Genomic DNA, 18,371 nt, shown 5'->3' with positions numbered 1-18,371 from the left:
TTCGGTTTTTTCCCAAAGAAAAAAACCGGTTTATAAAATAACCGGTTCGGTTTCTAACAGGTTTGGAGGGTCGGATATTCTAACCGGTGTAACCAGTTTCGGTTTTAAAAAAATCAGTTTTTTTAAAAAACCGGTTATAAAAAAACCGATTTTAATATTATTAAAATTACATCGTCATCAATTGCAACAAAGTTTACGATAATTGAAATACTTAAATACAAAGTTTACAACGCGCCCTCCTCGAGCCATTTGACATCTCACATAAATCGTAGTGATCCCAAATATCTTTGTTTTCGAGTACGTTCGATCACTCTCACGACTTCAAGGTTTCTCCCGACGAAATATTCAGCCGTGTTACTCATGATGAACAAAAAATTATAAAAATAAGATTTGAGAGATGTTTATGTGTTGTGTAATAAGATTTGAGAAAGTTGTAATCAACCAAATACATCCTCAACCTATTTATACATGTTTAGGATGGTAAAATGGTAAATTTTTAAAGGAAAAACGGTCAAAAACAGTCACAAAACCCCCCAACGGCTATATTAACGGCTGTTTTTTAACCCAGACCGTTTTTTTTCGGATAAAAACCGGTTTTTAACCGATTTTTTTCAAACCGGTTTTTTATCAGGTAAAAAAACCGGTCTAGGTTTTTTTTTCCAAACCGGTTAAAATAACCAGTTTAAAAAAATCCGATCCGGTTAAAAAAAATTGGTTTTTCCCAAATCCGGTTTCGAATATTTTTTTCGTAAAATCGAATATTCGGATTTTTTGTGCACCCCTAATCAGAATGGTGAACTATAATGAAGTGCTAGAAAAGAAAAACAATTTAAAACGCTCGTATGAGAATAAAATGACGTGAAAATGGCGAAAGTAGAATAAGTAGAATTAAGAATTGTTATAAATTTTAATATTTAATATATCAATTAAATACAATTCTTATAATTTCATTTACAAAAATTAAAAATATTCCAGTATCAATATGTAAATAATTATATATAAATATCTGTCAAGATCTAAAGTATAGATTCATAAAAAAATCACTAGCCAGTGCCTCTTTTAAAGATCCTCATTATTACAACTCATAACCTACAAAACATAGAAATTAATAGACTTAATTAGTTTCTTTAATTAAATTCTCATTGTTAATTTTTTACTCTCCCGATTCTCAAAGTTTTGTCATGACTAATCCGGATCGACCTATCTCAATAAGGAATTTTTATATACACAAATCTCGAACTCGAAATTTACTTAAACGATATCAAATTATTTACACTTAAACCAACTTATTAGTCAAATTCTCATTGGTATTAAATGCTTGTGTTTGAAGCGCAAAGATCGCTCCAGCTTCCAATATAAATCGAATTGTCATTACTCATAATGTTGAACAATTTTATTTAAGCAAGCATCATTAATTTTTTTTAAAAAATGAAAATGTGTTAATTCTCCTTTGGTTTTATTGAGCTGTTCAAAGAACCACATACCTTAAGTTCTAGGAAATTGCTTATTTGTCGCTTTTTGTTGATAAAGGGGCTAATCTAAAAAACGTTCTTCTTAGAGATTTTTTATTTTGAACAGTTGTGTCTGCAAAATCTGTGTATTATTAATGACTAAGAAAGATTATGGATAGATATTACTTTGTAATTACTATATAAAATTCAAGAAAAAAAGCCTACTGACGTTATTCTTTGTTGTAAAAGTCGTTGCAGTGCGACGAAACCGCCGCCACATTAGTGCTACAACACATCAAACCAACATATGATTAAAGTCTATAATTAGTACTACAACACATTAAAGCTTAAATATTGTCTAAGTCATAAGTAGTAGTACTCCACATTAAAAGTTCACATCCTAACTTTGAGGAAACTTTTGAAGCAAAATTTTCCTATGTTTTGGGTTTTTTTTTGTCAAGAAAGCTTTGGCCTCCAACTCATTTTTGGCTAAAAAATGAACACCTCACAAAGAAAGTCATCATCAAATCCTTCTTTCTCCATTGACATAACTTCTTCACGAATTGTACATATAGTATTCCATGTATTTTTATAGTCCTCAAATGATTTTCCACGTGTTTGGTGGCACATTGGACTTGAAATTTTTCGGAAATAGCTATAGCAACTCCATTTATAGAAACTGCTCTAAATGTATTAGATAGCTTATTAACTTTTTTTGCGTCTCCTCTGCAAGTATTTCGAGAAAAGATGTTCCATTGGTTTTGTCTACCTAAATTGTTTGATACGCTCATTTCTACATTAATAATCATAAAACAAGAAGCATTAGACTACTAACAAACATAATTTATCCAACATTAAGTAACAATTTGTAATATCAACCCTCAAATATACTCCAAGCACCTAATATGTAAGACATTAAGCACTCAACTCACAAGCATATGTAAATGTCCAAACAAACATAAAACATAACATTTATAAAACCAACAAACTTAAAATAATAATTTCAACAACCAACAAATTATTCAATGTCCAACAATCTAAAAACATTATCAATTTCAATATCCAACAAACTAAAAAAACAACAATATCCAACATACGTACATAGAATACTAACAAATCTAATAAAATTAAATGTTTCTATGTGTATCCACACATAGCTTGTTGCAATTTCATCTCTCTTAGTAGCCCATTCTCTAGCTTCTTCCATCTCTTCTCGTTGTGTAGAGTTGATGTTATCGAAGGCTCGGTTCCTCATATATTCTTCGTTAATTAAATCATTAGGATCAACTCCATTATATGATTATGGATGATAGTACAAGCCAACACTACATCTACTTGTGTTTGAAAATCCCAAAATGGTTAAGCATTCAACACACGAAAACATTTCTTTAAAATTCCAAATACTCGCTCAACAGTGGTTCGCAATGATGAATGATGAAGATTAAACATTCCTTTGCATTTATGGACGATGATTGTTTGAACTCTTTTAAATGATATCTAACACCCACATATGGAGAAATAATTCCATTTCGGATGTCATATCCAGCATCAACAAGATAATATTTACCTACAATTTGACAAAATGTTTATATTATTAATAATTATAATTTATTTTATTATTTTATTTTAAAGCTAAGTATTACCTTCTGGAATACTAAATCCTCTTCGGCATGTAAGTGCATCAGTTAAAACACGAGAATCATGCGCACTACCTTCCCAACCAGCTAGAACATAAGTAAATTTCAAATCAAAAGTAATAGAAGCCAATACATTCTGTGTCGTTCACTCTTTATGAATACAAAATCTTCCTTGATGTTAGGTGGAACAGATGTCACGAATATGAGTTCCATCTAATGCTCCAACACAATCTTTAAAATATGGGTAACACCTAGAATTATTTCTTATCTCAAGAGGAGTTTGACTCATCGGTAATCTAATGGCTAATTGATATAATTTCAAAATAGCTCTCAACACAATCCTAAAGTAACGGTGAATTATTTCAGTTGATCTATAATATTGATCCAATCACTCGAAATCTTATATTATGACCAATTATATGTAAATATGATAACTTGCTCTTTAACATTCATCGCTCATGTCGACTGTAACTTTTGTTCCTAGTAGGATGTAAAAAACGCAACTGGTCCATCCGTATTATGTCGATACAATTTTGGTCACCTCTATATAAAATACTATTTATGTAGTTTTCTCTTTCACAATCTCGATTCACATGACGTCCATGAGTTATTTGCTTTCTAGATTTTAGTCTGTGATCCAAATAGCCCCAAAAGCCAATGTTGAAGCAGCTACTCCCACTATTGTTTTATGATAATTACGTTTCATCTACAATGAAATTAGACGTCAATATTTATGAATTTTGAACTTTATAATAATTATAACGCTATTGTTTTATGAATAGAATTATGTTCAATCTTGTTGAAAGTTAAGTGTTCTTTCTTTGTTTATCTCATTTTGGGTCAGGTCTACTATATCTCAATATTATGATAAGTTTCATATGAAGTATTGATAATTTATGCCATAATCATATGGATTTGATCCTTTATTTATACCTACCAAAAATATATTATAAGAAACTAGATTCATATAAATTTAAGCTTTTACCTAAAGCTAAAGTTTCATATTACATTTAAACTTTTACCTAAAGCTAAAGTTCATATTACGTTTAAGCTTTTACCTAAGCTAAAGTGGATGTAATTTGTCGATATACTATTAAGAATTTATGTCATATATCATATATTTGAAAAACGTACCTCATTTCCCTTTTTGATCAAAGATATGTCAGGTTCAATGGTCGATCCTCATATTGGAAAATTTCAACCAAATGTGCAAGTGGACTCCAGTAAGAACCTGTCAGAATATTACAACTAATAGATTCAGAAAAATAGTTTCAGTCAAGACAAATCAAAATTATTTTGTTACAAACAGAGGGACACCATCAATCAACGTTAGGTAAATCCAATAAGGATCAAGGGTCACGTGAGAAGAGGTACTACATGCTTGAGGTTTGGGGATATTCGTATCAAAAGCATGGGAGGAAGGAGATTCTTGATCAAAACCAAAGATCTGGATTTGCTAGAGGTTGTGAAAGAGCAAATTGGGCATATCTCGAACCTGTCAGAATATTACACTAATAAGATTCAGAAAAATAGTTTCAGTCAAGACAAATCAAAATTATTGTTACAAAACAGAGGGACACATCAATCAACGTTAGGTAAATCCAATAAGGATCAAGGGTCACGTGGAGGAAGAGGACTACATGCTTGAGGTTTGGGGATATTCGTATCAAAAGCATGGAGGAAGGAGATTCTTGATCAAAAAGATCTGGATTTGCTAGAGGTTGTGAAAGAGCAAAATTGGGCATCTCAAAGAAAGTTTACACGAAATTGAGCCATGGTCAGAGTCTTTCATCCAACAGAGAGAATAACCTGGATTCAAGCCATTGGGATTCCATTACACTGTTGGAACCATACTACTTTTAAAAAATTTGCTGAACAGTGGGGAGAGTTAATCGCATTGGGGAAAATGCAACTCAATTTATGGATTGTGAGGTGTCTCTCCTTGTATTACGAATCAAATGGAAAATATAGATCAAACGCTAAAAGGAAGCGAGGAATGTGTTGTATGATCAAAATCAAGGAAATAAACGGAAAACTACTTGTGCAATCAGATCGAAGGAACAAATAAGCAAATTACAAGGAAGAAACTTGCTAAAAAATGAAAGCTCATATGAATCTTCTTCGATCTAGGTTAGTGCAAACTCATAAATATGGTTTTCAGGGTAAAAAATAAGCAGTATATTTTATAAAGCATTAACTATAATAGAAACATGAATCACAGCAAATGTTTATGTAATTACATGCCCCTACAATTAAAATTTTAATAATAACATAGTACAATAAAATAGTCTCCTAAATGTTAAATACATAAAGTAGTGTACATTAACAACACAATTGTTGAAACATTTTGATATACCAAACAAATTTGTTAATTAATTTTTAAAAATTTTAAGATTATATTCAATTCAATTATTCGAATATATATTTATTACTTAAAGTTTAAAACGTCAATTTTTACTCCTTACTCAATGAAAAATTGAGATCTATACTGAAATATTTTTGAAATAATTTTTACTAAAGGTTTCGAACTTTAATCGAGTCAAAAACTCATTTTTAACTAGTAGTACGATACTGCTAAGGCAATACCGATACCATGAAAACAGAGCCTCAAATGGTACTGATACCATGAAGTGGTATCGATACTACTAAATTTTAACTCTGAATTTTTATGTTGTGGCCTAGGAAAGTATTTTTAATCATTGAACGAATTTATGCCATAAATTTGCATTACAAGGCACACACGGTTAACCCTCAACTATTGCATGGTTCCTTTAAAATTTGCATTAGAATCTGGTATTTGACTGAGAAGTGCATAATCAACCAAGAGAGGTACAATAGTCTTAATACTCATTGGTAGATAGAACATTGCTTGTAGCATGATATAGTGTCTTCAATTTACACTGAGATGTCCTAAATATCAAAATGAAGTTTTCCTAAATGAAGCTATTGGAATTCTAGATGTGAAAGTTGTGAGGGCAATGAAGCTTAAAAAGAATATCTCCTGGGAAAATCTAATCCTTACGTGAAACTAAACTAAAAATGAGGCTTGGTTGAACATGTGCAATAGTGACCGTCGGCTCGAGCACATTGAACGATGAAAGATAACTTTTGTCACAAGCCCATAGTAACCTTCCATTCAGTCCACAACAAATTGGACTTTAAATGAAGGAGTTCTGTTGAAAACATTTTTTTTTTCAATATAACAAATTAAGTTTAAATGAATTTTAAGATTTTACAAATGATTTTCTAAGTATATTCGATTTAATTAATCGAATATCAAATTATTACTCCAAGTCTTTCAAGTTCAAATTCAAACCTTATATTGTAAAATTGTGTTCTATACTTAAACTATTTTTGAAACAATTTTCAAAAATTTTGAACCAAAATCAAGTCTAAAATCAATTTATCAAAGTGATGCACCGATGCACCAATCCATGCAACGTACCATGAATTAAATTGAAAATCGAATGCATTTCATGCTCGATGCACATACCATGCCATCGATGCACTGAGGATTTATGAAAATCTCGAATGCATTTGATGCATCGATGCACCAGTCATGCATCGATGCACTCTGGCTATTTGAAGCATCGAATGCACTTGATGCATCGTGCACTCTTGCGTCAAAATATTTTGAATTTTACATTGATGCACCGATGCTCATGGGTATGCATCGATGCACTGACGCTCCCAACTGCTTTAATTAATTGTTTTCACACTTAAACGGCTCTATTGACTCAACTAAGCATCCCAACGTTCAGAATCATTTGAAGGTGTATTTAAACAAGCTTAAGCCATTGATCAATAACAAACAACAATCAACAAGAATCAAAGAGAATCAAAGAGAAGCATCGAACCTCAAGTTGAGCATTTCAAGCCTATTTTTCATTCAATATTCATTTTGCTTTCAAGAAAACTACTTGTACTCAATTGTATTCATTTTTTAGTGTTCTTTTCTTTGTTATAGAATTGTGCAAATAATCTACCTTGTGAGGATTTCCTTGTAAGTTTGCAAATTTGTAATCTTCTCTTTGAGAAAGAGTTTTCTCAAGAATTGGGTATATTCTTGAGGGAGTTGTAAGGTTATCTCTTTGGCCTCAAAAGAAAGAACAAATTACTGAATTTGTTGGAAATCCTTAGTGTGGATAACTAAGGTAGTGGACGTAGACTTTGATTGAGAAAGTCGAACCACTCTAAATCGCTATGCAATTACTTTCAATTTTCTGCAAAAGCTTCCACCAAATTTAATTGCCATAACCCCCCTATTGGACGATTCTGTTGATCGATTAACTCAATAATTGGTATCAGAGCCCACTCATTGAAGGTTTAATCATCTCTTGAGTCGATTCGGGAAGAGTTACATCGATTATCAAGTCATCAATGGCCTCTACTTCAAATGTCACTCCAGTCTCGATTCGATGCCCGTCAACAAGCCTCCTTTCTTCAATGGAACTAGCTATGCATATTGGAAGAATAGGATGATGTATTTCATTCAAGCAAATGACATGGGAGAGTGAAATGTTGTAGAAGACGGATATATCAAGCCTCTCACTCATCCAAGATTGTAGAGTGAAGGAGAGACAAGAATGTTCCAGCTTAACTCCAAAGAATCCATATCATATTTTGTGTTCTTGGACCAGATGAATATGAAAGAGTTTCATCTTGTACAACTGCCAAAGAAATATGGGATAAATACAAGTCACTCATGAAGGTACCGACGAGGTAAAAGATCTAAAATTAGTCTTCAAACACATAGCTATGAAAATTTCATGATGAAACCAAATGAAGATATCAAAGCTATGACAGATAGATTCTCAACGATTGTCAATGGTCTCAAATCATATGGAGAGATCATTCCAAACAAAAGCTTGTGAGGAAGTTAATTTACTCACTCCAAATCGTGGCAATCCAAGAAGACGACAATTATTGAGGCTAAAAACCTAAAATCCTTAACTCTTGAAGAGCTAATTGGTTCCCTCCCTCATAAAATGATGCTTGAAGATGAGATGGACCTCGATAAGATTGATGAGACACCAAAGGATAGGAGAATACGAAAAACATTGGAGTTGCTCTCAAATCCACAAAGATGAGAGCGATTTAGATGATATGACGATGACGAGGAAATGACATTGTTTGCCAAACGGTTCAGAAAAATGATGAGATCTTACCGAGGAAGAAAATTCAAACGAAATGAAGGTCTAAAAAATGAACCAAAAGAGAAGGACCCTATCATTTGCTATGAATGCAAAAAGCCGGGACATGTCAAATATGATTGCCCACAATGAAAAGAAATGGTCAATCAAAGAATAAGCACTCATGTGGCTACATGGAGCGATGAAGAGGGTTCCGATGAAGAGGAACAAGAAGTAGCAAACTTGTGCTTGATGGCATTCGGGGAAGATTCTAAGGTAACCCTCTAACTCATCTGAATTAGATGATTTATCTTATGATGAGTTATTAGAAGAATAAATGGGTTGACTTCGGATTATGAGAAATTGTTTTAAAATATAAAAATGATGTCTCAAAAATGAAAAATGAAAATAAGCTCATATCCAAGACCAACAATGATTTTGAAAGTAAAATCAAAGATTTGCAAATCAAATTAGAAGAGTTGAAAAGAAAAATTCGGATTTGCAAAATTTACTTTCAAAAGTCAGTGATTGCAAAATTTACTTTCAAAAGTCAGTGATGATCATCAAAAGTAAATTGATGATCTTAAAGCTTCTTTTAATAAAGTTGGAACAAAACGTTTTGAAAATAGAGAAAATTCAAAATCCAACTTTGTTAGAAAAAGTTTTAAAAACTACAATCATAGAGGTCCCCGAAGAACCTCTAATGGAAAAATCATTAGAAGTATATGGATTCCTAAAGGACTCATTACTACTAAAGATAAAGATATCATACAATGAATACCTAAGGGGACTAGGATTTTGGAAACTAATGAATATACCCAAAAGAGTTTGGGTACCAAAATTGGAAATTAATCAATGTTTGTAGGAAATGAGCATTGCTACACAGGCACGAGAAACAAATTCAAACTCATAGTACCTTGATAGTGGATGCTCAAGACACATGACCGGAGACAAAAGCCGTTCAAAACTTAACGCCAAAAATAGAGGAGAAGTGACTTTGGGTGATAATTCAAAGGTCACATCGAGGTATAGTACCATAGGTAATACCTCTTCCATACAAATTAAAATGTTTTATATGTGAATGATTAAAGCATAATCTCTCAAGTAATAGTCAATTATGTGATAAAGGATTCAATGTCATGTTTGAAACTAATGGTTGTAAAGTTATTAACATGCATCTAATCGGATTATGCTTGTTGGTCATAGAATATGAAACATATACATGGTGCATTTAGACTCTATTGATATGACTAATTTATGTCTAGTTGCTAAGGATGAGCATGATAGTTGGTTATAGCTAAGAGACTAGGACACGCTAGTATGAGTGTTTTACAATGTCTAATTCAAGGAAATTTAGTTCGAGGGTTTCCTAAGCTTAAATTTGATAATGATAAAATCTGTGATGCTTGTGCTAAAGGAAAACAAAAGTGAATTTCTTTTAAATCAATTAATGATGTATCACTAGTAGAGTAATACAATTGATCCATATAGATATTTTTTTGGCCAACTAGGACTACTAGCTTGGGTGGAAAACATATGCATTTGTCTTGGTAGATGACTATTCTAGATATACTTGGGTTCTATTCTTAAGTACTAAAGATAAAGCATTAGAAATATTCATCACGTTTTCAAAAGTAATCCAAAACGAAAAAGGTTACTCCATAACTAGTGTTAAGAGTGATCATGGAACTGAATTTGAAAATCTTGGATTTACTGATTTTTGTAATTCTAATGGTATTAGCCATAATTTTTCAGCACCTAAAACCCCTAAACAAAATGGAGTTGTTGAGAGAAAAAATCGAACTTTAGAAGAAATGGCTAGAACCATGCTTTATGAAAACAATTTGCCAAAATATTTTTGAGCAGAAGCCACAAATACCGCTTGTTACGTTGTAAATCGAGTAATGATTAGGTCAATCTTAAAGAAAACTCCATATGAAATTTTCAAAATAAAAAGCCTAACATTAACTATTTCATTCTTTTGGATGTAATGTTTTGTTTTAAACAACGGTAAAGACAATCTTTGTAAATTTGATGCTAAAAGTGATGACGGAATTTTTTTGGGTTATTCCTTAAATTCTAAAGCTTATCGAGTATTTAATAAAAAAACTTTAGTTGTAGAATAGTCTATACATGTTTTCGATGATAATCTCCTTCCGAGGAAGGATTCTTGCTTGAATGATGATGTATGTATTATAAATATAAATGACGTTGAACATGACGTTAGAGAACTATCATCAAAGGAAGAAACGAAAGATGAGGAAACTCAAGATCTTCTCGAGAATCAAACCATTGAAGAAATGGAAGTATCTTATCCAAGAGAGTACAACTATGTCAAGGATGGTGAGATTATAGGTGATCCATCCAAAGGGGTAACAACTCGATCTTCTCTTAAAATATTTGTAATTATGTTTGCATTTATCTCATGCATAGAGCCTAAGAATATTAAAGAAGCATTAAAGATGAACATTGGATTATGGCTATGCAAGAAGAGTTAAATTAATTTGAGAAGTATGGACATTAGTTGAAAGGCCTAATAAATCTACTGTAGTACTAGATGATACTTAGGAATAAACTTGATGAGAGTGGTAATATAGTGAGAAACAAGCTAGACTTGTTGCTCAAGGCTATACTCAAGAAGAAGGCATAGATTATGATGAAACATACGCTCCCGTAGCTAGGATGGAAGCAATTAGAATGTTATTAGCATTTATATGTTTTCATGAATTTAAATTATATCAAATGGATGTTAAAAGTGCATTTTTAAATGGTTTTAAGGAAGAAGTGTATATGGAATAACCTCCTGGTTTTGAAGATTTAAAATTTCCAAATCATGTTCTTAAGTTGACAAAAACACTTATGGTTTAAAACAAGCTCCTATAGCTTGATATGAAAGATTGTCAAACTTTTTAATTGAGAAAGGTTTTTCCAAAGGGAAGGTTGACACTACATTGTTTTTAAAGCATAAAAGTAAGATTTATTAGTAGTTCAAATTATGTTGATGATATATTTGGTTCTACTAATGATGTTCTTTGCCAAGAATTTTCTAAGCTAATGCAAAGTGAATTCGAGATGAGCATGATGGGGGAGCTCTCATTTTTCTTGGGACTCCAAATCAAGCAAAGAAAAGATGACATCTTCATCAATCAAGCTAAGTACATCAAAGATATGCTCAAGAAGTTTGGACTGGAAAATGGAAAGCCACATAATACTCCAATGAGCTCATCGACAAAGCTTGACATAGATGAAGGAAGGAGGTAAATGTGTAGATGTTAAATTATATAGATCAATGATTGGTTCTTTGCTTTATCTAACTGCAAGTAGACCGGACATTATGTTTAGTTTTTGCTTATGTGCTAGATTTTAATCATACCCTAAGGAATCACATTTACTAGCTGTTAAGAGGATCTTTAGATACCTTAAGGACACTCTTAGTTTAGGACTTTGGTATCCTAGAGACTCTAGCTTTAGCTTGCATGCATTCTCTGATGCGGATTATGGAGGATGCAAATTAGATAGGAAAAGCACCTCCGGTACTTGCCAATTCCTTGGAAATATGCTGATTTCTTGGTTTTTAAAGAAACAAAATTGTGTTGCATTATCTATCACTGAAGCGGAATACATTTCAGTCGGTAGTTGTTGTGCACAAGTTTTATGGATGAAACAACAACTTTTTTATTATGGAATTGAAGTAGGTATCATTCCTATCAAGTGTGACAATATTAGTATTATTTGTCTCACTAAAAATCTCATCCAACACTTTAGAACTAAACATATTGAAATTAGACATCACTTCATTAGAGAGCATGTCGCTAAGGAAGATGTAGTTCTAGAATTTGTTGATACTTTGCACCAATTATCGGATATATTTACAAAACCTTTAGACAAGGAAAGATTTTGGACACTTAGGAGAGAATTAGGTTTAACTGACCTATCTTCACTTAGTGTTTAAAATAATTTTATCACTTTTAAGTATAAATGAAAAATGCTTATAATAATAATTTTTGATTGCATTCTTTGCTATTAGTTAGGGGGAGTTTATGTTGCTTGATGAAAATTAATTTTATGTTCAAAAGTAGTTTAAGGATTAATTTGATTGATTGAACATGATTAATTTTCAATATATGAGTTGTCAATACCACTAGATCCAATTAATTTAGCATTTTGAGTGTTTAAAACATATTTTTGACATTTTTGTGCTTCATGCATCGATACACCTAACAGTGCATCGATGCATCTTTGAATGTGCATCGATACACCATGAAGGTGCACCGATGCACGCCTTGTATGTGCATCGATGCACAAGGCCATGCATCGATGCATCTATCGGGTTTTGGTTAAAAACCTTGATTCTCTTCTGTGTTTCAAAACCCTCAAAAACACTCCCTTGCCGCCTCTCTTTCTCTAAATCTCCTTTTGCTCAAAATCATCAAAAAATGTGTCAGAATCTTCGAGCTTTTCATCTCTATATCCTGCTACTATCATTAAATCGTGCAACACAACATCTCATTCCTCTCAAATCCGAAATTTTCAAGGTATTTTTCTAAAAGCCTCTATTTTATCATATTATAATCTTAGGACTAGTTTTAATTAGTTATAAGATGAACATTTTATCGGGAATTGATTGTTTGATGATTACAAACTAGATTTTACAACCAATTTCATCAAAAACTCACAAATTTTCAAAGAAATTTTTAAATTTTCGAAATAAAAAAAAAATCAAAAATTTGAATTTAATTTTTAAATTTGATGTTTTTGATTTAATTATGTTGTTTTCATAAAAACTATACATATTATGATTTTACAAAAATTGTTTTCAAATAGTTTTCAAAACCTTGCCCATTAGGATTCGGTTTAGAGAACCTTGAATTATTGATGACTCAATTGAGTTTTGGGATTGATTATTGTGCATACATGTGTTTCAAATTGCAGGTTACTTTTCTTTTTTTGAATCTTTAAAACATGTCAAATCTCAAACGCCCTAAGACTTCATCGAGTCGTTCTCGTTCAAACCAACCTCCTAATCATGTTCCTCCTCCACCTACATCTCTATTAGAATCTTGTTTTAACATGCCTGGGCGTCGTAGAGACGAATTGTACTCTAGGTACAGAAATTCTTTTCAATCTTATAAAATCCGGGAATAGTGTATTCTTTCTCTTCAAGCTATGATAGATATCGACTTTGAATACCTTTCGATTCTTAAAGCTTGGAAGTTTGATAAAATGTTTCAGCTCAAACCTATCGTTTATCAACAATTAGTCCGCATTTTCTATTCCAATGTGGTATGTATTCAAAACGAAACTCAATGTGGGACTATAGCCATTAGATCCTATCTTTTAGGCCAACATATTTATAATGACCTCGAGACTATAGCTTTTTATTTTGGGTTAGATGATGATGGGTTATATAATGAGAATGAAAATGTGGAATATCCCTATGTTCCAAATTCTAGTGTTAGTACTCTACGATCTCATCACGATCGTTTTCTTCATTTGGTGATCTCTTGGTGGTTTAGACCATCCGGAGGTAGATACTCCACTCTTCGTGCTAGGGATTTATGGTGGATGCACTGTATTAAAAATAATATCAAAATAAATCTACCCCATATTATTTTTAGTCAACTAGTGGATATCATAAACATTGTTCCTTCAAAACATGTTGAAACATTGATTTATGGATGTCTTCTGAGTAACCTCTTTATCAAACTCGGTCTAAACGTCTCTCTCGGCAATCCTATCCCACTCCAAAATCAAATCAATCTTACTTCCTTGAAGAAAGCGGATTGGAAACAAGACGAGGAAACCAGTCTTTGGGTATTTCGACCCGGTAAGCAAACTCCGGGAGCTAGCTCTTCACGAGCTGCTCCTAGCTCTTCTCGTGCTCCTCCTCCTCCTCCGGCACCCGTTGCTGACGTTGATCCTGAGTTTCAACAACTTATGCAAGATATCGACGATCACGTTCCAGACGATGAGCCTGTACCGGAACCGGCACGGCAAGAAGATCAAATGCCACCATATTTTCGATCCTTCTTGGAGTCGTTTGATCTGAGGTTTTCCTCCATGGAGTCTCAGATTACTGAGTTTCAGCGGGAGATGTGCGAACGTATGGACGCGCTCACTCTTGAAGTTCGAGCTCATTATCCTCCTCCTCCCGACCCTCTGATGGATTAGACTTTTTCTCCATGCTTTCTTAATATTTCAAACTTGGATTGTTTTTGATGTTTCTAGATTGTTTGTTTTGGATTGTTAAATGCTTGAATTTGTTATGGTTTGGATGATTAGATTTTGAACTTAATATATATATATTTGGTTTGGTTGAATTTTCTTAATTTTGCATCATTAGATATATATGACCAATTATGCCATTTCACATTTGTTTATGAATATTGGTTATGGAACTAATGGGTAATCTCTCTTTTGATTGTGATCTTAACAGCTTAAGCTATATATATATTTAAAATCAATTGACTATGCTTTTCAAAACCTTGTTTAAAACATTTTAATGTCTTTTTGATTTAACAAAAAATGGGAGATTGTTGAAAACATTTTGTGTTTCGATATAACAAATTAAGTTTAAATGAATTTTAAGATTTTACAAATGATTTTTAAGTATATTCGATTTAATTAATCGAATATAAAATTATTAATCCAAGTCTTCAAAATCAAATTCAAATCTTACTAAATGTGTAAAATTGTGTTTTATACTTAAACTATTTTTGAAACAATTTTCATAAAGTATTTTGAATCAAAATCAAGCCTAAAATCAATTTATCAAAGTGATGCACCGATGCATGCATCGAAGCACCATGAATTAAATTGAACATCGAATGCATTTCATGCATCGATGCGCATACCATGCATCGACGCACTGAGGATTTTATGAAAACATCGAATGCATTTGATGCATCGATGCACCAGTCATGCATCGATGCACTCTGGCTATTTTGAAACATCGAATGCACTTGATGCATCGATGCACTCTTAGTGAACCGATGCACTAAGGGTCCAACGGTCAAAATATTTGAATTTTACACTGATGCACTGATGCACCATGGGTATGCATCGATGCACTGATGCTCCCAATTGCTTTAATTAATTGTTTTCACACTTAAGCGACTCTATTGACTCCACTAAGCATCCCAATGTTCAGAATCATTTGAAGGTTTATTTAAACAAGCTTAGAAGCCATTGATCAATAACAAGAAACAATAATCAACAACAATCAACAAGAATCAAGAGAGAATCAAAAAGAAAGCATCAAACCTCAAGTTTGAGCATTTCAAGCCTATTTTTCATTCAATATTCATTTTGCTTTTAAGTAGGGGTGAGCAACGAAATCGAGAAAAACGAAAAACCGACACGAACCGAGTAAAACGGTTCGGTTCGGTTCGGTTTGGCTTTAAACGGTTCAGTTTTCGGTTCGGTTTAAAGGCTTCATTTTTTTGATTCGGTTCGGTTCGGGTTTTTCATATGGAACCCATTTGTTCCATATTGAACTGAATAGGCAATTTTTGTAAAAAAAACTATAGTTTCAAGTGATTTTTTCATTGAAAAACCGAAAAACCGAACCGAACCGAACCGAAAAACCTAAACCGTTAAAAAACCCGAACCGAACCGAAAAAACCGGTTTCGATTTTTTCGGTTTTTTAACTATTCGGTTTCAGTTTCGATTTAAATATTGAAAAACCGTTTATTTCGGTTCGGTTCAATTTTTGGTAAAAAACCGAACCGAACCGAACCGAATACACCCCTACTTTTAAGAACGCTACTTGTACTCAATTGTATTCATTTTTTAGTGTTCTTTTCTTTGTTCTAGAATTGTGCAAACAATCTTACTTGTGAGGATTTCCTTGTAAGTTTGCAAATTTGTAATCTTCTCTTTGAGAAATAGTGTTCTCAAGAATTGGGATATATTCTTGAGAGAGTTGCAAGGTTATCTCTTTGGCCTCAAAAGAAAGAACAAATTAGTGAATTTGTTGGAAAATCCTTAGTGTGGATAGCTAAGGTAATGAACGTAGACTTTGATTGAGAAAGTCGAACCACTCTAAATCACTGTGCAATTACTTTCAATTTTCTACAAAAGCTTCCACCAAAATTTTAATTGTCAATTCACCCCCTCTTGGCCGATTCCATCGATCGATTAACTCAACAAGTTCGCTTGTATATGTTGGCCACATAAAGGTTGGTCTTTTGATCTCTTTGCACCGGTAAAACAAACCTATTCGTCTTTAGAATCGTTAGAGATTCTGATAAAAGGTAGAAAGAAGAAAATGATAAGGAAATGATGGAAAGAAAAAGCCATGAATGCCTCAAGTGGTGTAAGAAAAGCTATGCGGTGCGGAGATGAAGGGGGGAAATTGAGTTATTTTATAGGCAAAATAGCATTGTTAAAATGTAGTCTTTATCTTTTTTGTAATCTCAGCATTGTTCATGTGACCGTTTTGGGATTATAAGCATTTGGCAAGCACAAAGGGAGGCTTTGAGAGTGTAAGTTTGGCAAAATTCAGGCTAAAAGATGAACATCAAAGCAAATGAACAAAATTGAATTGGTAAGTGTGAATTGTGAAAGCCACTTGGCAATGGCTAAGTCATCACAAGACACTAATTTTTTTTTGTTGCCATCAACTCATTCTATCACTTCATGGCCTTGGCTTGGTCTTGGGTAGGAATTAAGACAAAAGCAACAAACCAAGCCTTGTTAACCGTGGCAACAAATGATCAGATCAAAGAGAATGGACTCTCGGCCGAAGGAGAAAATCAACAAATGATCAAACCAAGCCTTGTTAACAGCACGCTTAGAAAAGCCTAACTAAAATTTTAAGTCTCAAGAATCAATTTCTATGACATCGACCCATAAGCTAGATAAACATAAAAAAAACTCTATATGGTACTAGTATAATTTAAAAACATGGAGGTCCTTCGGCATCAGAATTTCTCTTGAACTTCTACAAGCCTGAAGCTGGTACTCTCAATGCTCAGCCAGACAAAGGGCTTAGCTAGTGTCGTACTTTTCAGCCAAAATCAGATATGGTCACCTTTGTGTAGCTTGTTAATTCAGTTGCTAGTAAACTAATAAACCAAAGTCATAACTAGAACAAATTCTGAAGCAAAAGCAGAACCACAAAGCCATTAATGGGAAGTTCATGTCTGTTTTCTACTGAAAATGGGTCTATGCCCAAATCACGTATTATTCTACTGCTATAACCTGGATTGCTTTCGACATGAAGCTAGAAAAAACCAGAATACCTACATAATCTCAAGGGTCTAAACAAGGGAAAAAAAGAAGTCAATTTTTTTTTTATTATTTTAAAAGACAAATTAAGTGTTGCAATCTTGCCATAGATAAAAAGAAAAGTAACAAATTTTCAAACCTGATTACCACCACTCTGAAGAGCTTCAACTTCATGTGAAGTGAATTTTGACACCGATACAGACTTTACACGATGAGTAAACTCACGACTGCAACAAAAATTAATTTGAATGTGAATGAACACCAGCATAAGGAAAAAAAGGGTAAATTTAAAATGCTCGATGAGTTGATTCTGTGATGTAGTATTAGAAAGAGGAGGAAGAGCATTAGGGATTCAAAATATTACCTTGGAATCGTAGAGCTCCTCACTTGATTTTGCTGGTACAAAATCTGCTGATTTTGTTGTGGGCTGAGTAATTGTTGTGGGTGAGAAGAAGATGGTGATAGTTGATCGGAGAATGAAAAAGATAAAAGGTAAAGAAGGGCAAACAGTTGGCTCGTAAAATGAATTTCCGTTTTTTCCATGGTAAGTTGTTTTACGGGAATGAAGGAGCTTCTTTTATGGTTTTACATTGACCAAATGCTTTTACGGAAATTAAATACCGGAAATTCGGGGAAATCAATTCTGTAATTGATTTTCCCCTAAATAAACAGACCTAAGTTTCACTTTCAATTATGAGAACCTCTCCCCCTCTCCCTCTCTTAATTTTTTACAATATTTTTCAATTTCAACACAAAGCAGTTTACATTTTTAAATCATATATACGTAATATTATTATTTGATACATTAATGATATTTTTTTAACTCTATAAATGAAATAAAACAAATTAAGAGTTAAAAAATTGTCATGTATATGATTTATTTCGATGTATTAATTTATCATCAATTTTTGAAGTCTAT

At 32.8% G+C, this 18,371-nt stretch overlaps 1 long non-coding RNA gene across 1 annotated transcript; it reads right to left on the bottom strand.

The window, feature by feature from the left end:
- Positions 1 to 2,927: 2,927 nt before the first annotated feature.
- On the bottom strand, positions 2,928 to 18,097 carry LOC120203072. The gene is made up of 5 exons (XR_005523782.1): positions 17,817 to 18,097; positions 17,592 to 17,679; positions 4,223 to 4,319; positions 3,095 to 3,175; positions 2,928 to 3,018 (listed from the first exon to the last, which is right to left on the bottom strand). It is a non-coding gene; the product is annotated as an uncharacterized LOC120203072 (long non-coding RNA).
- Between the last annotated feature and the right edge of the window lie 274 nt (positions 18,098 to 18,371).

Source organism: Hibiscus syriacus, unplaced genomic scaffold (genome assembly GCF_006381635.1).
Source record: "Hibiscus syriacus cultivar Baekdansim isolate YM2019G1 unplaced genomic scaffold, ASM638163v2 tig00009023_pilon, whole genome shotgun sequence".
Lineage (NCBI taxonomy): Eukaryota > Viridiplantae > Streptophyta > Magnoliopsida > Malvales > Malvaceae > Hibiscus > Hibiscus syriacus.
Note: the sequence above shows the minus strand (reverse complement) of the source record. Positions and strands in the feature narration are given on the sequence as shown.